Source organism: Sinohyriopsis cumingii, chromosome 9, assembly GCF_028554795.1.
Source record: "Sinohyriopsis cumingii isolate HCF-2022 chromosome 9, ASM2855479v2, whole genome shotgun sequence".
NCBI lineage: Eukaryota > Metazoa > Mollusca > Bivalvia > Unionida > Unionidae > Sinohyriopsis > Sinohyriopsis cumingii.
In genome coordinates, this window is record NC_142969.1 from 6,476,939 (window position 1) to 6,493,836 (window position 16,898).

The following is a 16,898-nucleotide window of genomic DNA, read 5'->3' on the forward strand; positions in this document are numbered from 1 at the left end:
AACAATTGAAGCACGATTGAAAGGCATCGGAGTTGGAGAAACGATTTAACTTGTTCTACAAGACCAACCACACAAGTAAATTAAAAATCTACAATTTGAAAATGTTACTGTTCTCCACGGCACGTGAGCTTTAGTTAATACACATAAAGAGTTATGTAAAAATATATATTATAGTATATTTTCAAACTGACGTAGCAGTGGATGCGTCACCGGGATACATCAAACATAATTAGTCCGCATGGTTATAAGATTATAAATAATCTGAGTTTCAGAATCTTAATAGACTCAATCAGGTCATTGGTGAAAAAAATGACAAACCCAATTTAATATTTTTATAAATAAATTCAAAGTAATTATAGACAAAATCTTTGAGACTCCAACGACGATGCGCCTCCAAGGCGGGTGTACCTCCCAGCGATAAAGATGAACAACTTAAATATACAGAAGTTGTATGTGGTTGTGGATGTAAAATTGGGACAAGGTGATGTGATATCCAACAATGTGTGTCTGTGCAGTAGCAACAGGTAAATGAACTCTAGGATTGGTTGGAAACACTCCTGGGACCAGTTCGAACAGGCAAGAACGCTCCAGAAGTCATTAATGAGGCCGCATCAACATGTCATCATTTGTTCACCAGTGACATTATGGATCAGGAGAAAGATTTATCTAAAATTATTGAAGATATCAAAGATTGATATAACGATCTCCTGTTGATTTCTCCCGCATCTCATATGTAGGCTATGTCTCCGCGGTTCAACTTTGACAATACAACTATACATTAGATATCGACCTGATATTTGAATAAAATGACAGTCGGCATGAATTTGTGCTAGCAGTTTTTTTGCTAGTGCGACAAAACTTGCTTGCATTAGATGTTACGGAAATGACCTTGGTGTTGTTGCCCATGGATTGTCCGCAAGCAACAAAAAGTGTAATCGCGCCATTGTCATAACGGGCTGCACCAACTGCAAAACAATTTTTAATGCGAGTCGTTGTTAGCATCGATAACGTAGATACGGATCGGTTGACAAATCTGTGATTGCAAAGTGTCAAATTAATTCGAGATTAGTGACTCGAATACCAATAAAGGTGGTTCCAGTTACACGTTCATCAACAGCAGCAATGCCTTCTACAGTTAGAGGTGATTGTTAATCTAACAATGAGGTGCGTATTAGTTTTGGATTGTCCATGGACGCCAACAAGGAATTAGACAAATCAGATAATTTATAAACAATGACAAAATTTCAACATAATCACGATCTCGTTTGGGACCTGGACAACCATAAGATTTCAGTATTATTGGTACCCAGCTACGGAGCATAATCGGTTACAAATAGAATTACGAGTGCATTACAGGTCTCGGTATTTTCTCCATAGCAAGGCCGTCTTAGAAATGGAAGGAAAATGTATACGAATAAAAAATTCTAATTACACAGATGACACTAAGGCTATATTTGTTAACAATGTTGTACATCGTAGGCAGCAGCTTCATAGATGCTCAATAATATCTTCGTGTGCGATTCATCTCAGTCATATATTTCGGTGTTGAAAAATGTTTTGAGGGTCATTTTTGGAGCCAAACGTAACAGTCACGTTAACTAGTAAGAGAACATTCAGTGTTGTCGTTGGGAGTCATGTAGCTGTCGCCGATATTAAAGTTGAGCTAATCACTTCACGTATCCACGAATTACATTTGTTATCGTTTATAAAACAGATTCAACACTGTCGTTTCTCACCGACACTAGACGATACTCTTCATGGACAGTTTACATGGCAAATAAGTATCGAACATGACCATAACGCACCAAAACATATATTTGTGGCGTTTCGAGATGAAGCTAGGACTAACGATCAAACTTGTATTTGATAACTTAAGAGCGTCTGATGTTTCTCTAAAGTTACATGGTCACCAGGACACACCGAAGACATTTTTCTTGACATTGACAACAATGAAGTCGCATGTGTATATCACAATATGCTGTCGTTCATGGAAAGGCATCTGCAGATCTGCAGATTTCACAAAAAGACTTCCCTACTTTGTACGCTATTTATTACTTTTTACTGGAACACCTAGAGCTGTTAAGCAGTTTGTGGTTGACATGCTTTTTTCATGTACTTGTATATATGCCGCTCCCGTTAATATTACGGGTGCATTGCTGTGATTCTTTCCAATACACTTGTTGCTGGAATGACCAAATGAGTATCATTGAGCTTCCTATAGAACATTGGTAGAGGTGAATCGTAGGTATTAAGTTTGCTGCATTTCAAATTATTTTTTCCTATCACGAACGTAGGGTTGGTCTTAACCTAAAACAGCCTGCGATAATAAAAAGTGGAAAACTAAACAATTGCGTGGTCACATGGCTTACTCAAACAAACTTAACTCTAACCGTCCCCGTGTGGGTGACCCAAACATAACTGAGTCAGCCTTGTGAGGCCAACAAAAAGAACACCACAGTGACAGTAAGGTTTTCAAAGTCGGAGCTTTCACAAATGCAAAAGATTGATGGAATATTTAATTTCGATTGCTTTGTAAAAGGTTGTTAGTGAAAGAAATTAAAAATTGTTTCTACTCGTAAACAAATAAAAAAGGAAAAGGCAGTCGACAACCTGAAAGACACATATAATACCATCAGTCAGAGATATTTCACTATCAGGTACGACACGCAAAAACCTGCGCCGTTAACCAGTCTTGACTCAATCGCAAAGACAATGTCAGTTAAGCATTTCCGAGGTGTCTTTGTGCGGAATCAAATTACATCGATGATGCCACACACAATCGAAACCGGGATTTTTAAACTGGATTCATCGACATGACCTGGAACTCATTTGGGTTGCATGCGTCATAACCCCTCGACATATTTTGTATTTAGTCTTGACGGGGTTGCACTACCGCTTGAAGTTGTTGAGTATTTACCCCAAGGCAGTGGACAATTATCTTTTGTTATTTCATTTGCACTAACGCTGCAAACTCGGCTGGATGGTCTCATATGTAGACATATTGACTGAGTTAACCGGTCGGGTTGTTGTTAATGTCGACACTGGCGAGCATGTGATTCTGCTAGATCAGGCTGCAAAAAGAAAACAAAGAACGCAGGGGAGTCGGACAAACTGGTGTTTCGGTTGAGTTTAACAGTGACTACTAGACATAAATGCAGCATCTGAAGTTAAAACTCTAATGAAATGAGTGAAAAACCTATTATGAACGGACAAACTTAAGTATTTTAGCAGCCTAAAAATAATGAAGATGCTGTAACTTAGGAATGCCATAGATAAAGAGATTGCATAGTGTCCTTCTATACCACAAATTGTGACGACAAGGATGTCAGTCAACGAAATATTAGAAGCTAAAAAGGAAAGGGGCACCAAATGTTCGATTTATGTTTAATGCTCTTTGCGGAAAGTTCGATGTTGAACTACCAAATCATCACATCTTGAACAACGAAAATATCACATCTTAAAAGTGCACAAGACTGGCTCGTATTTATTCCGCTTAAGAGCGTTTCATTGCTTGTGTGGTGCAGTAATAATATTCATAAATTATTCCCTGGTATGATGGACTATTCGTAACACGTGGCAGAGCCTATAATGTCAAAACATCTTTTATATACTCATAATAGCTAACATTAGTCGAATGAGACGATAGGCAGTTAAAAGGACTCAGAGTTTTTCTGGACGGGTACTTGGCTTTTTTATTGGTGTTTGTGTTTAGGATTCAATATATCGTTACAAATGAGTGACATATTCTTACGGCAGTGATGAGGTTGGGGAATCTGTTGATTGGGTATTGGATTGGCTGAAGGATGCTAAAAGCGTCAGTGGTGATTTTCTTCCACTTGTAGACGAACATCTGCGTCAGTTTCGTGTTATTCAACCATTATATACACTGAAAGGAGTCAGATAGACGTCACGCGTCCTGATGCGCCAACAGCAACTCAGTGGTAGCATGAACTGATCACATTAGCACGCGAAAGCGTCCGGTAATTGACTTGGCAACCAGATACGAAAAGACCTAGAGATTGCTTTTACAACAATGTTGTTGAGTTCACCGAGAAAACACCACTGCTGCATTCCCTTTTGATTATATTCCCGAATATTGACCCAATAAAGAAGAGAAAACTCTCTCAGTTGTCGGTGTAACAGCGTTTGGATGAAAGACGAGAACGATCGCTTCAGACATCATTCAATGGGATAATTAGTATGGTTTTATATCATCGTAATGTCAGGCATTAAGAACGCATAATCGCCGGAAATTTAAATATTTCCCCGATAGATTTTTACCGTGATTGCATAAACGTTGTAACAGCAAAATAAAATTGGCAATCAGATGTGCGTGTGCGTGTGCGTGTGCGTGTTCCAACCGAATAAACCAAGATCTTTCAGCTACGAGATTACATTATTAATATATGAATCATGATTGAAAATATAAATTAACAATTATCTAATTTTTAATACTGTTTAGTGTGTTAAATTCTCATGACTACCGTGTCGTCTTTTACACACGTTGGGATTTATATTGTGGAGTTCTTTGTTAACATTTTCATTGTGGGGACCAGTATTACTTTTATATTGCGGGGTCTAGGTTAGCAATTGCATTGTGGTGGACTGTGTTTCATTTTACATTGTGGAGGACTGTGTATACTTTTATATTGTGGAGACATGGGTTACCTTTTTACTTTGTGGCACTGGTGTTTCCTTTTACATTGCAGTGGCCTGGATTACCTATTTAAAGCGGGAGCCTGAGTTTCCTTTACACTTTGAGGATCCTGCGGGTTTGTTTTTACATTGTGGGTGCCTGGGTTGCCTTTCACATTGTGAGGGCATGGATTAACATTCATATTTGAAGGCCTGATTTCATTTTACATTGTGGGACTATGTGTTTCCTTTCGCTTTTGGTGGGCATGTATTAACTTTTACACTGTGGGGGCCTGTGTTACTTTTAATATTGTGAGAACCCGATGTACCTTGTGAGATGTAGTTACAATCAAATTATATGTGCTGTGTAGCCGTGTATTTCTTTCTTTTGCACGATGTTTTGTATATTGTAGGCTCATTGCCCTGTTTTCTTTTTTGGTGGGTGGTGGTGGTTTTGTTTGTTTTGTTTGTTGTATTTATTTGTAACAGAATACATTTTCGTTATTTTCCATTGGACCTTTAATGTTTGCTTTATCTTTACTCCCATTTTGTAATGAATACGAAAATTCACATTTCGGTTATTCCTGACCTCCATGCTCTTTATCCACATTGGTCGCATTATATACATGCGTCGTCTTTCGAAATTGCATTGTGTTCAAGACGCTGAAAACTTGTATTTCGGTAGTGTGCCTCCTGTGTCAGCTATTTTAATGGCATACAATTTTCAAGTGGCTCAAAACCTTTCATAACATTTGTTTCCATTCCTTGAGTACATATTATATGCCGTTCATTCGTTTTGTGTCTGCAATCTTTTTATGATTAGTATATCATCTCTCTCTATATTTTAGATTACCTACAATGCACAGCCAGATGTATCACTTTCCAAACATTACTCTGCAATCTTTGTTTTTCGGTTGATACAAAAATATAATCATGTTCAGTTATTGTTTTTTAAACAAGAATTAGTAGCCCCATCTTGTACGACAACGACAAAGTTCTGAATAAGTCATGTACGTGTATTAACATCAGTATATCTCGGTTTTACTAATTTTAATATTAACCATTTCGTAAAAATCTCAGACATTTACATATTGATTATTCAAAAATGTATTTGTATTAGTTAGAAATTAAACAAGTTTTCTATCTAATTTGAATCAACTAAGTATCAACTAAAATTAGCTCTTCGCGTCACAGAATCTAGGTTACGGGGTCAACAGTTGTATGTTTTGTTTTTGGTTTTGCCGCGCTCATCGATAAACATGAACATGGAAAATATCAAAGTGATAACTATCAGATAGCAACAACAAAGCAGAACCAGTTTCACAAACAAAGCCATTTTGTCTGCAAATATTTATTTAATTATTTTTTATAAAAGGGATCGGAATATGTAAACTATGTCTTCCTGTGAAGACAATTAGCAATAACATGACTTTGTCTCGTACTTATGTGAGCTGTGTCTACAAGGGGCAAAGTCCAATATCAGAACATTATTTCTTTTCATTTTGTGAAGGAGCAATTATCCTCTCATAACACGTTTAAACAATTATCAACATACTATGTATTAGAATTAGACACATTGTATACATTATTATTATTATATACATCTAATACATTTCCAGACCATATCGTACAGAGAGATTAATTATCAATGATTTTCCTGCCAGATGATATTGTGTTTTATTTCGAATTTCAGTCGTGAGACTACCTATAGAAACTAAAAATATATGGGACATGGATGCTATATAACAATGCATGAAATCAGACCCATACGAAAAAAGAACAAATTAACTAAGGTATATTAGATACCTGGATGGTTGGTTGGTTTTTCATGGCACTTTCGACACATTGCTAAGGTCAGTTAGATGGCTGGATGGTTGGTCGGTTTTTCATGGCACTTTCGACACATTACTCGGGTATATTAGATGGCTGTTTGGTTGATCGGTTTTTCATGGCACTTTCGACACATTTCTAAGGTATATTAGATGGCTGGTTGGTTGGTCGGTTGGCTTCTTATGGCACTTTCGACACATACCTAAGGTATATTAAATGGCTGGATGGTTGGTCGGTTGGCTTCTCATGGCACATTCGACACATTACTAACTATATCATGCCCAGAAAATGGGAACTAAATACCTTATCTCAGGACAAACGATGACAGTCGACCAAGCAGTACGTGATTATGGCGTATACATTGGATATGCATCAAAACGGTTATGCCTTCAAATAAACAGGAAGATAAAACAATGCAGATAATCAAAATACACGTTAATTAAATAAGATTGAAAGGAAATGTTGCAATAATGTTACTAAGGACGTGACTGTTGTATGGCGTTATCATATCACAAGACAATTCTCAACATTTCCCCTAAGGCACCTTCTATTAGCTAGACACCCCTCCTCCGCAATCAAAAGTCGTAGTTCAATTGTAATCATATGACACCAATCCTTGTACAATAACAGAAAGAGCGAATTCCCATATATTAATATGTTTTCTTTTCGTGCAGATTTTTTTGTGTCTGTAATTTTCGTAATTAGATTTATGAAACTCTACATGCAAGATTTTTTAAACAAGGAAGGTCTTGTAAGGAGTGTCGAATTCTTTAAGTACCATGGGATCTCAATCAAATCCCTAATGACAGACAGACATGTTCAAATAGTGTAATGAGTGAAGGAAAATATGACAGACACTCAACATTGTGTCGATGTAAGGCATGTTGCTAAAGGTAAGAAAAGTAAAATTCAAAATAGTTTTGCATTGATATTCATTGTTAGGTTGCCTTTATGAAGTGAAGAACAACCAGAGTAAAATAAATGTCAATGCAACAAGTGTTAATGTTTTTAATGTGACACTCATAATCATACCCGATGTAGAAGTTTTAGATATTCATAATATAACATCTTGTTCAATTAGTTGGTCAAAAAGGATTTTTTTAAAAAAACAAACTTCCAATTGTCTTCCGAAATGTATTCAAAACAAACATTTCATGGTGCTCTTAATGTATGTTTATATATACAGGACTGCAAAATAAACTCTTTTGCCTTATCAAAATATAACTCCATCGATAAAGAGTTTGGTCAGCCAACTGTATTTGACTGGAGCATCATCGCCTGACCAGACAAAGAATTAATGCTGGAAAAGTGGCAGTCTGTTATAATCTACATCAGTAACGTGCATTCTTGCAATGGTGATTTATTTATATCATGTGAACATGGTACTTTGTTAGGAAGAGAAAGAAAAAAGAAGTTGCTGAAACCAGGTAATAACAAATGGTTGAAAGTTTTTTATAAAGAAAACATACCTGTATTCATGGCAACAATTGTTTAGGTCAATCGAGTTTGTTCAGGTAGTAGATCTATTTCTTACTGATCAATGATATTTAGTAAGCTAAAGCATCTTATGGAGTACATGTCATATAGGTATGTGACTTTGACTTAACTGTATTGGTCTAGTAATTTAATGAATTTAGATACAATTTTGTTAGTGCACACTTTAATTTTCATGCAAGATAGCATAAAACCAAGCTTTGATGAATATATTTTATAACTTATAGGATCTAAAGTATTTGAAAAGCTTGAAGAGTTTGTGACCAGCAAACAAACGAGAAAAGATTTACCAATAATGTCATCTGGACAACAAACTTCAGCACTGGAGGGATACCATTCCGTGATCAATCATTCTGCAGTAAAGATGACTGGTTTCTCCTTTCATGGAATACTTTCAAGGTAAATCTTAAATTATCTCACACAAAAATACTGATTCAGGTTTGTAAGTGTTTTATTTATATTCCAGTAAATTCATGGTCAAATAAAATCATATATATCAAGATCTGATCTTTTGATATCCTACAATGTAAAATTTTAAAACAGCTTTTAGTGTTTTAGAATGTTTTTAAATAAAGGATCGATTTTAAAATAATATCTTGTCTTTGATAGAATTATATACTGTATTTTGTATCTTTATTTACTTTGAAAAAGCTTTGGCTAGCTGCATTGTATTTTAAGGAAAACATCCAAAGAGAGCAAGCATGCACTAAAGATGAGAGAGTAAGATATAAAACAAACAGTATATCCAAAGTGCAAGAAAGGAGAAGACACTGTCAGGACAATCCTTGTTGACTCAACATATGGTAAGAATATACATTAGTAATTAATGAGTAGAATTAATACATCGCTAAGAGATATAAATAATGTTGTAAGTACTTACATTATTAATTTTATTAAATTCAAAAAGTAAGGGCAAACTATTTGTTAATGCTGACATTCCTTTAATTTTAAAGGTCATGATTTTGCCCTGTGGTAAAATAATAAAATTATGGAAACAATTGTAAAGACAAATACTTTTAATTCATGTATTAAGTTCCAAAAAGGTTGCAGTTTTTGACCTGTACAATACAATGCATATTAAATTTACTTTAATTTGCAGATTATGCTGAATGTCTGATGAAAACAGCATTCACAATGTGACATGTGTCTCACATGAATGATGGAATAGCAAAATGTCTGGTAGATGTACCACCACCATTATGTAGTCTGTATGAGAGGCCTGACAAGGATATTGCTGCTCAAAAAAAAAAACAAAGGCAGTACGGATCCTCTGAATAACACATGATATATATATATATATATATATATATATATATATATATATATATATATATATATATATATATATATATATATATATATAAACCATTTTAGTTTCCGTCACAAAATGAAATAAAACAATATTTGTACAGGCATATTTGTTGTATTTTTGGCAGTGTAAACAGTGTATGCCTTTAGAACAAGGGTTCAATCCACGAAGATGTCATACAATGACTGGAAAAAGTGTATTAATAACCCAATAATAACCCAAGTAATATTTTGTCATGCATATATAACGAAAACAAGATTATTGAAAACAAAACAACATGAAAAATTACGCAGACATTTTACTTACTCATTCCCTCGATCTGGACGTGCTCCAAATTGTTGTCTATACTGGTAGTATGCAACCTTTTAAAGCATGGATGTCGAGACAAACTGGACTGAAACCTGAATGGTGTGTTTTACATTGTATCCCTGGTATTCTTTGCGGACAGTTGTGATCTTCTCTATGTCACAACAGTTTACACATTCCCTTGCTGTTGGCATTACCAAACAATGTCCACAATTACACCTAAAATAGAGTTTTGATCTTTAATACATCGTGCTGTACTTGTCAAATTTAATCTCATATTTATGAACACATCACTATCACTGTATAATGACACAAACTGACTAAAGTCAGGAACAGGTAAAACATTTAGTACAGCACTGTAACTTAAATTAGATACGAAAGAAGAAAACAAGTTGCAAGTATATGCTTATCAAAGAAAAAAGGTTTATTTCATAGTTTATACAAATTAACTATTAGCATACATATGAAAATGTTTTAATTTATAATAAATGTACATAATATGAATTCAGTTTCAATGTCATGAGGACAATATCCTGTCTATTTCAACAGTTGTGCAAAAAATGACCTTCCCTCCTCGGAATCTTAAGTACTTCTAAATCATCAATTTGTTCACAGGTTTTCGATGCTTACAACTGTGATCCGAGATACCGTTTACTTCTCCACGTACAAATACATATTTAACCATGAAATGTAATACAACTGTACAGCCTTTATTACAGGTGATAAAGAATCCATTTGTAAACGAACAGGAGACAGTGGAACAGTACTATAAATATCATCGGATAATAGCATATTCAGAAAAAATGTAGCATGAATTGTCTGTCAATCCATATTGTCTTTCTTTTTCGGCATCTTTATCTGCAACTTCGGATTCGTAGGTATTGGAAATATAGAGTTCAAACTGGTAGGGAATAATGTTGGGTGCCGGCAGCCGCTTCTACGCCATTATCAGAATCTTCCGAGCTTATTATCTCCCCATTTTTGAATGGTGAAGACCCGCAGGACAGTGACAATTCATTTCCTTCAGAATCGCTGCTTTCTTGTTGAGTTTCAGAAGACTTTTCCATAATATGACGATACTAACCCGGCATTTGTTTACAACAAATGACGATACCAACCCGGCTTTTGTTTACAACAAGTGTTCAAAATATGACGTTACACTTTGTTTTTACTAAATACGGTAAGTGGTCGGCGGTTGCATTCGGTTATTATCATAAAAGAGTTGCGAACGAGGTATTAGGTAGGCCCCCATGTAGTTATTACTGAAAAAGTTTCAATCGGAATTTTTACATTCGTACATTGATTATATTGATTATATGTTCTCATTCACCGAGATATGAACTGAATAAATGTGGATATACTGTTGTGGCACTTTAACAGAGCAATGTGGCAAGACTTGAAGGGTGCTTAGAGAAACATTAGCGGAGCATGAAAGGTAAGGATTCAGGTTGGAATAAGTCCTATCAAGTACCACTTAAATCAATACCATCATGTTTATGGCTGTACACGTAGTAACATCTTCAAAGGATTTATAGATAAGGCCAAGAGAAACCTCTGGTCACGACGTCTAACACTTGCGAAGCTCTGTTGTTCGCCTAGGAAACAAAGGCTGCAGACCGGCACATGCGCAAAATGCAGCTAGGCAAGGAGGCTCTGGAACATCCATACTTCTCTTCCAGAAACTCTCTCTGGTAGATTGATCTCTACCAGAAGCTCTCTCTGACATAATGATCGATGGAGAGGATGTTTAGGGGTATGTTTACTATTTTGTGTTAGAGGCAGCATGTCCGACAGATACTTTCTCGAAGCATTGGTTATTATTGACCAGCACTGGAGGACATTGCTTCGAGTAAGTGAAGTTCACACCTACTTTGTCCTGGGACACATATCCTGGCTCCTCCTGCAGAAGACAATGTAGTTATCTAAGATGATATATTGACATGACATTAGCAATTGTGTGTTGGTAGTGATCTAAGATGATATATTGACATGACATTAGCAATGGGGTGTTGGTGCACCCCAAAGGACATAAGTGTTTAATCTCCACCAATTCACTCCAGAGATTAGAAAAGGAGTAGCAATGACTCAAACAGGTTGCAACGGAAAGAGCAAGTGTGTCACTCTGCAGTGATTAATTCGTGCTGGCCCACTTAACAACGACTATCGAGGAATAACTAACATGAATGTATACATAGTACAGCAACGAACGTTTACTTGTTGCCAGACACCAGCACACTAAAATATGGATTCATAAATTCCACATATTGCTAAATGCTATAACAAACCAGAAACGTACATATTATCTGGCAGTTAAAGATACAAATGAAACGTTTACGCGGGAATAGCTGGAAATTTGCTTTTGGTCTACTGCTGTAGCATTTCTATTAGTAAATTATTACTGCCATGTTTTGTTGACGGGATCCCCTTCCATAACCGCTGGCTCTGAAATACATTGTTCTGCACATGATGTAAGTAAGCGAGTGTACAAAATTTCAAAGTTTGTAGCAAGTGATATGTACTATTGTCGAGATGAACCGATGTGCTTGACTGCCGTTAACACTAATGTGACCTACTTAAGTCTACAGCCCCAGAATATTGTGAAGCCCAAGGGAAGTGTTGGTGGCCGGACAAAATGGTAGCGGACAAAATGGTACTGATAAAATGGTATGGACAAAATGTTAAGTGGACATAATGGTATCGGACAAATTGGTATGGATAAAATGGTGCGGACAAAATGGTACTAGGATTAAATGGTACAGACAAAATGGTACAACTATAATTTTATTAATACGAAATGTAAAGAAAACAGACAAGTTTTTACTAAATAACATTAATAGGCTGCTATTGCGAAATGACCATGGATGATTTATAGCAATGACCTATACAAACAATTTTAAAATAAAAAAGCAATTCAAGAAAAATAAAGCGCATACTACAAAATTACAAAACCTCTGACTACTATAAAATATTTTAGAAATAGAAAAGATTAACTAAAAAATGTCACACATCCAAGTTATACTCAGATAAAATATATCATATGAGGTCAAACTTTTTAACCTAGTCGCAGTCCGATATCATTTATATTGAACACTCTAGCAATATCTCCCAAATATGTAACCGGATGTCGGTTATTGTAATCGACCACTATGGTGTGAAGTGCTTCGTTGATGCGAACATATGTTTTCTTCTTCTTTCCGGTTGTTGTTCCCAGTTCCATTTGACGACGCTGAAGCTGAGTGCTATGCTGCTCCTGTTGTAGTTTTCGCGCCAATTTTGTGACGGTCGGATGAGCAAAACCAACAACGTTGTTAAAAGCATTGTGCCCACCCTCGAGTGCATTGTTGTTGCGAGGTAGGTTATCGATGCATCTAGAATATTGGTTCCACAATTGAATTGCGAATCTTGGTGTACCTCTTCTTCCTCTCCTTGGTCTTTCGATGAAGTTGTCCTCCATGTAATCGCATATTACTTCAATTTCTCGGTATGCTGGATCTGCGGTCAAAAAATATTCGAAGACTTCTGTGACGCTATATGTTGGAATAAATGCTAGAGCAAGAAGACGCTTGACAAGAAGCGAGAAATCAGGCTAATCTCTATAACGTTCTGAAAAACCTTTTGATTGCAGTTTCCTCAAGACGCACTGACCGAAGTGAAACATGCATCCAGTTACTGTTGCCATCGGAAATATATTCTGAAAAGCTAGATTTGCTGCCAATTCAAAATCAAATACAACAGTAACTGGATAAAAACCTGCATGCAAGGTGAGAATTTCTTGTATTGGTATCTTTCTCAGTTAGTTTATGGATGCGTCAATATCTTAATACGTGTATAAAAATTAAATTGTATTATGATTGTAAGTAATTATTATTTTCATTAGCAGTCGAACTTCTAATATATGTACCATTTTATCCCATTTTGTCCCATACCATTTTGTCTGCAACATTTTAAAGAGGGTACAGCTTGCTTTCTTCAGACTGGGCCACTGATTCATCCTTTTGCGAATTGATGGATCCAGTGGTGCATGAACTTCTGTATCTGAGCTATAGATGCACTTGACTTGGGGGAAATTAATTGGATTTTGTGTCAACTCTTAGATAACAGTGTCAACTATGACCCAGGAATCATCATCCCCCACGTGTTTCAATAACTCTTCTATCATGCCAATAAGCCTTCTATCATGACAATAGCCTTTCTATCATGACACATATTTAGACGATCAAGATGAAAGCAATGATTTCCTTTACTGACCGTGATGCAAAATGCACGGTGGCTTGTATTCCATTCCTGATGTGATATATTTGTGGTAGGAGCCCTAGCAAAGCTTGGTTGAATAGTCGAAGTGATTAGAATGTTAAATAAGTGCTTATTCGCAAGAGTAATCATAACTGCGGTATCAACATGCGCACGTACAGGAATTCTGTTGATGCTAACATTTACTAGGATGTTGTTTTCAGACGTATCCCTCCAGCCTATATATTATTTTGTTTTCATTCGAAAAGTTACAGCCTATATTTTTCTGATCCAAGTGCTTTCCGTTTGAAGTGACCATTGTCCATTGAAATCACTTGTGCGCTATTTATGGGATTCTGATTTGTCCTGTAGAGAAGGGGCGGAGCTTGAAATAGTTTTACTGGGGCAAGAGATGGATATCGACTAAAGTTTATTGTTCAGGCTATGAAACCCAGGTCGGGTATGCTTTAAGAGCGAGGTTTAAAATTAGACTGTTTGGTTACAGTTGATTGATTTGTAAAAATGTCCTTAAGAAGAACGTTTAGTTATCTGACAAGAAGGGAAGATTGTAAGTTCCTTCCTGTAGTGGATATGTGTTGATATGGTTACGTTTTGGAACAAGTGCATCAGCCCGCGCCTCAGTATTTAAGAATTGTACCTATCAGTGTGCATATGAGCTAATTCCGATGCCAAATATGGATTATCATGAGCCCGGAATGCTTTACATATTTCAGGGCTCTATGCTTAAGGAATTGGTTCTTCTCCATTACACATTTTGCAGCATCCTTTTTCTCTGTATTGCCGTAGGCAACGTATGTGTCTATTTGATCTACAACCTTTTCCACAAATGATGTATTAGTCAATGTAAAGAAGTATGCCATCTGAGACAATGCTTGCTTTAATGTTCTACTGTCATTCAACAAAGTAACAGAAAAGTGTGAAAACCATCACATTTTGTAAAATTCAACAAAAACTTTATTTCACTAGAATATAATGTGAAAATTTAAAAAGAACTTACAATATTCTAAATAGTCCAAAATATTCTATAAATAGACCAAATGTATGTAGTTCGAATTGAATTCCAGTTGTGTTCCAAACAAGTTCCAATATTAAATGTGTTGATGTTCCTGCAGTCTCGAACGTGCTAATGTGACATTAGGCCAGATTTTGATGATGTGCTAGGTCCTTTGATGTATCACAGTAATATAATCCAAAATGACATTATCTCAATTTATTACAGTTCCAAAGTAATGTTAATCTCCAAGAATATTACTGAGCACAATTGCATTGAATAATAAGTTGAATAAATAAATCCGCCAAAATGAACAATAAGATTGATTCTCCTTCAAAATATTAAAGCAAAAATTGGTTACTTCTCAATTAAACTAAGTTATATAAAAGTAAGACACAATACTAAAGCCCGGATGTAGGTCAGCCTCTTCTCTAAAACATTTAAAGTTGTCAGCTAGTTTAGGAATTTCCAAGTGGAATTAGAATGTCCTAGACACAGACCCAAATAAATAGATTTTCCTTGATTGAAAATGATCTGAATAATTAATTCACACTCATAGAGAAAGATTAGCTATGTATTATGTTGTTTATGAAATAAATGCTACTGGTGAGGTACATTATGAACCTTATTTTGACCAAGTCGAGTATACAATACAAATGTAAATAACATATAATCATTATGAAAAACCAACAAATAATACAAATTAAATATACATAACACAAGCAAAGACTCTAATCTCTGTTACCAAATACACTAAAGCTGTCAACGGGCGGATATTACTGTGATATTTTAGTAAAATTCTTATTTCATATCCTTGCGTAGGCATCCTTAGCTGGACATATCTTGTTTCCATAAATATGTTAGTACCGTGTTACGCAAGGAGTCAAACACTGTATTGATTTTTATGTTCTATTTACCACCTCGACCGGCTGTAGTACAACCAAAACGAAATATGAAGGTTTCTCTTCTTTGTTGTTGACTTACTGAAATGACTGGCATCTTATGTGACTTGTGCCTCTCGCTTCTTGCTCTTCTGTATGGATGACATCTGTCAGCTAAATTCATAAGCTAATATATCGCATAATTTGGAATCATACGTAGGTTTTTGTTTGCACCTGGACTCTCGCTCAAACTGATGTGACTCGCACACTGAGGAATTGTGCGCCTATACGATTACGCCATCTACGTTTTGAAGGTCTAAATCTTGGCTTGTCAGGACCCCTCGATGGACTTTTATACTGATCATGGCTTTTGTTCGGAACTATTTCTTTAGCTCCTCTGGCGTTCTGATACTGATGCGGAACTATTCTTATCAGAGCCAGTAATAGAAGAGCGATAGCTACTCAGTGAATGCTTTGACCTCGTTTAGCTATTCTTGTCGAGTGGGATTCAGGGACGTTAAGTCGCTACTAAAGGTGTATCATAAGAACTTGGCTCAGGCAAGACAACCGGATTGATTCTGATACCAGGACAGTTTGGTGACAAACCCCTTGCAGGCACGTTCTGATAGATTTCAGTAGATATAATTCGTTGCATTATTACAGCACTATGGTTAGAGCTTTGATTAACTTCTGAGCCATGAGTCTGGCACCTGGGTGCCTATTTTGAGAGCAAATGTCAAGATATAACTTTATTGTCCGGATTAAAGGTAATTTGTTTCATGTGTATTTTATATTTCCTTCCATACTATTCATTATTTGGGTAATATTTGGGTCTGCATTTGACCCTAACGGTTGTGCAGTGTAGACGGTTTATGTCTATCTTCAGCACTGCATTAGCCTCCTCTGTGTACTGACCTCCAGTGTCTGGAAATTGAATGACAGAGTACACGTGTGGAGTTGTCTACAACGTTAAAGTGGCCACAGTGATAACAGTTGATAGCCTGAACAGGTTCTCATGTAATAATATAGGCAGTGTATTGTAATGAAGCAATTTGGATATATTGCATTGATTTATTAGGATCATGGGTCTTGGGAAATTGTGTCAGAACATTATATATTTACTGGCGCTAAAGCATGAAGTAACGAGATGAGGGTAATGGAAAAAGCCATGGATTATTGCTTTTAATTAAAGAATTAAGAT

The 16,898-nt window shown here is 36.0% G+C and overlaps 1 pseudogene; it reads left to right on the forward strand.

Annotated features, from left to right (window-relative positions):
* Positions 1-8,362, forward strand: part of LOC149791217 (uncharacterized) — a 31,030-nt pseudogene extending 22,668 nt beyond the window's left edge.
* The last annotated feature ends 8,536 nt before the right edge of the window (positions 8,363-16,898 follow it).